We start from the raw sequence: 4523 nt of genomic DNA, 5'->3' as shown, positions 1-4523 counted from the left end.
CTCCAGGAAGAAGAAAGGGTGGGAGGGCGGGAAAACAAAGGCAACTTGGAAGGGGAAACCGACGAATATCTTTAAGAGGAAACACCGATTGAAATCATTGAGAAAAGAAAGGAAAAACTTCACACGAGTAGGAAGGATACTCGATTACGGACTCCGGTTCCGAGAAGAAAAAGGGTGGGCGGGTGGGAAAAACAAGGGCAACTTCAGACAAGGAAACAACATCGATCGAAAAGAGCTGAGGATTGATCTCCCAAAGAGAGAGAGGTTCGAATCAGCTTGACGAGGAATGCGACGAATAAAAGAGGATGGACAACGAACGAAAACTAAACGCGTGATCCTAAAGAAAAAATTTGAAGGGAAGAGGAGTAGTTCAAAACACCTAGGGCAAGATTCCTCACCAGAGCGACGAAGGGGCTGAGGAGTAAAAAGAAGTCCTACTCTCCGATATAACTAGACTCTGAAATCAGTTTTCTTCTAGACTCAACAACAGCCAAACTACACGATCAATCAAGGGGGCTCCTAAGGTCGGTCGAGGCTCTGATACCAACTTGTCACGCCCAATATGCGACCCTATCCAAAAGGAACTCGAAGGTCCCACCAAGGATAGACCCGCATATTGGAACGCTTTTGCAAGGTGGATATCATTACATCATCATTACATAATAGATGGGGATACATACAAAAGGCATACAATGCCACACGAATACAACATCATCATACAAGAGATCAGCATCCGACTACGGATGGAACACAAACAGAAACTCAAACGACATCCACCCTGCTAGCCTAGGCTGCCGACCTGGAACCTATCCCCTGATCGAAGAAGAAGCAGAAGAAGAACTCAAGCATGCAAGCATCACTCTCGCTTCAAGATCATCGCATAACCTGTACCTGCAACTGTTGTTGTAGTAATCTGTGAGCCACGAGGACTCAGCAATCCCATTACCATGGGTATCAAGACTAGCAAAGCTTAAAGGGAGAGGAAGGGTTAAAGTGGTGAGGTTGCAGCAGCGACTAAGCATGATATGGTGGCTAACATACGCAAATAAGAGCGAGAAGAGAAGCAAAGGAACGGTCGTCAACTAGCAATTATCAAGAAGTGATCCTGAACTCCTACTTACGTCAAACATAACCCAGAAACCGTGTTCACTTCCCGGACTCCGCCAAGAAGAGACCATCACGGCTACACACGCGGTTGATGCATTTTAATTTGGATCTGGTGTCAAGTTATCTACAACCGGACATTAACAAATTCCCATCGGCCACATAACCGCGGGCACGGCTCTCGAAAGTTTATACCCTGCAGGGGTGTCCCAACTTAGTCCATGACAAGCTCTTGCGATCAACGAAGGAATAGACCTTCTCCCAGGAAGACCCGATCAGTCTAGGAATCCCGGTTTACAAGACATTTCGACAATGGTGAAACAAGACCAGCAAAGCCGCCCGATGCGCTGATAATCCCGACAGGAGCTGCACATATCTCGTTCTCAGGGCAACACCGGATGAGACATCCTACGAGTAAAACCAGACCTCGAGTTTCCCCGAGGGGGCCTCGCAGTCTACTCGGTTTGAACCAGCACTTAGACAAGCACTGGCCCGGGGGGGCTAAAATAAAGATGACCCTCGGGTTGGCCGACCCAAGGGAAGGGTATAGGTGGTGGTGAGGCAAATGGTATAACCAAGGTTGGGCCTTGCTGGACAAGTTTTATTCAAAGCGAACTGTCAGGGGGGTCCCATAAATCACCCGACCGCGTTAGGAACGCAAAAATCCGGGAACATAACACCGGTATGACGGAAACTAGGGCGGCAAGAGTGGAACAAAACACCAGGCATAAGGCCGAGCCTTCCACCCTTTACCGAATATATAGATGCATTAATAATATAAGAGATATTGTGATATCCCAACATAAACCCTGTCCACCATGGAGAAATCTTCAACTTCACCTGCAACTAGCAACGCTATAACAGGGGCTGAGCAAAAGCGGTAACATAGCCAAACAACGGTTTGCATGGGAAAGGTGTCAAAGGTTAGAGGTTCATGGCAATTTGGGATGGCTTGAATAAACAGGTGATAGGTAGCGCAGCATAGCGAAAGAACGAAGCAACTAGCATATAAATGATAGTAGTGAGATCCAGGGTAGCGGTCATCTTGCCTGAAATCCCGCTAGGAAGAAGAACGAGTCCATGAAGAAGATGAAGCCACGAAGACGAACCAAGCGGAGACGAACGAATCCTCACGATCGCAATGAAACGGGAACTATCGAGAAGAAGCACACAACATGGTAAACACACCACACATGAACAAGACATGATGCACAACAAGCATGATGCATGACAAGGCTACATGAAGCTACTCATGGCAAGAGACAATGCAAAGAAGAACAACACATCAAGGCAAGTTTAAATGAGGCTGGAAACAACATATAACAATTCCCGTAAGTCCTCATATGCAAATTTCGAAATTGGTCCAGATATGAATAAACATTATGTTCAAGTTGTTAAACAGCAAGTTAAAATGCACCAAGATGATCTACACGAGATTCTAGTCAAGTTACGTATAAAGTTCATTTAGTTCGGAGCTACGGCCTAAAAGATATGAGCAAAACAAGTTAAACATGGCATTGATGCAAAATGCACCCAAACATCAAGCAAACACCTCAAAACATGGATGCAACATGATAATATGAAACTACATGCAATTCTAAGCAAGTTTCATATAGAGCACACTCAAAATAGAGCATCGGTGCAACACATACACTCTATACAAGGCATAGCAACAATCTGTCCATAACAGCAACTAGGCATATGGCAAGCATCAAAGCAGCAAGCTAAAGCACCCCAACATAAGAACAAAAGGCATGGGCATGAAGTACAGGTAAAGCATAACAAAACATGAACACTGAGCTATCTCCATAAACAAATAGAACATGCTCAAAAGGACATGGTAAGATTGCAAATAATAACAGTTACAGAATTTAGCAGAAATAATATCAGGTTGCAATGTTTAGAGCTATCAAAAAACATGTTATAGGAACTTATAATGGCAAACAAAGGCATGGCATGAATCTACTAATCCCATAGATCAAAAGTCCCTTAATGACCATGAGCCAAAAAGGATCAGAAGATATGATGGCACCCACGTAAACATGGCAAGTTATATGACAGATTCAAACATGGCAGGAACAACAATAAGTAGGCATGTTGGTGAGCTTGTACCACTCACTACAGAGCAATACATGGCATGGCAAGGCAACCAACAGTAATAAGGCATGTTTTTGAAGCTAAGCATGGCAAGAGCAAGTTCATAGGGTGCATGGAACACTAGGAAAACACATGACAACAACTGAACTTAATGTTAACAGGCTGACAGCAACATTATTTAGCAACTTTGGAGCAAGATATGAACAATCTACAGCAAGCCATAAATGCAACCAAGGACATGGATGGTTAGAGGATGACATGTAGATCAGAACATGTTTATATAACATCTCCAGATTATGCATAGAATGATTAGTAGCAACATGTTTATATAGCATCACGCAATAACAGATTCAGTCTAGCAAAACAGTAACAGCAAGTACACTACTTAACAAGCTCGATTCACTCACCACAAGTCATTGGATGACAAGATAAACATAGCATCATCAAGAAGACATGTTTATGAAACAAACCAAGTCAAGAACAAGTCCATAGCATGCAAGGATCAACTATAGCAAGCTTGGCCAAATTGAATAACATGTAAACAATCTGCCAGGAAACATTTTGAAGCAAAAGTAGAGCACGAAAATGACATGATAGACTAATCCATAATTGCAACAAACAACATTAATGGATATACAATAACCACATGTTCAAAACACCCTTACTGAAGTATCTCAAAATATGCATGGATCTCTCTGTAGCATCAAGTTTACATGGCATCAAAATAACAACAGAACAGGGACTAAAATCAGCAATATCACGAAGCCTAGTTTGCATGCTTGTGCTAGTCACCACATTGATCACAAAAATACATGGCATACACCCCTGGAAATATGGCATGGCATAGATCAAAACACATGTAGACATCAACCTCATAGGATGCACACATCAATCATGGCAAAAATGACAAATGAGCAAGTTATAACAGTTTCATGAGACAACATCAACATGCACACTTCCAACAGCATTGCGGGCATCAAGATGAGCTCAAATGAAAATGATGCAATGTAACGAAATGAAGTACTTGTCGGGGCGAACAATTTGACATATTACATGCACGAAACGGAGCTACGGATGCAGAGATACAACAGGTCAAACATGGCATGATTATGACAAAATAAACCGGGGACTTAGAGATTGCGGGGTCAACCTGCCAGATCTGCACGGACTTCGAGGCGAGGCGGTTCTCGCCGGAAAACACGCCGGAGTTGGAGGAGATGATGAAGACGGGCGGATCCGGGCCGGATCTCGCCGGATCCGGCCGGATCCCGGCGTGGGGCGGCGTGGGGCGGCAGCGCCGAGCTCCGGCGGCGGGCGAGGCG

The sequence above is a fragment of the Triticum aestivum genome, chromosome 5B (genome assembly GCF_018294505.1).
Source record: "Triticum aestivum cultivar Chinese Spring chromosome 5B, IWGSC CS RefSeq v2.1, whole genome shotgun sequence".
NCBI lineage: Eukaryota > Viridiplantae > Streptophyta > Magnoliopsida > Poales > Poaceae > Triticum > Triticum aestivum.
The sequence above is the reverse complement of the archived record's forward strand: the minus strand, read 5'-3'. Positions refer to the sequence as shown.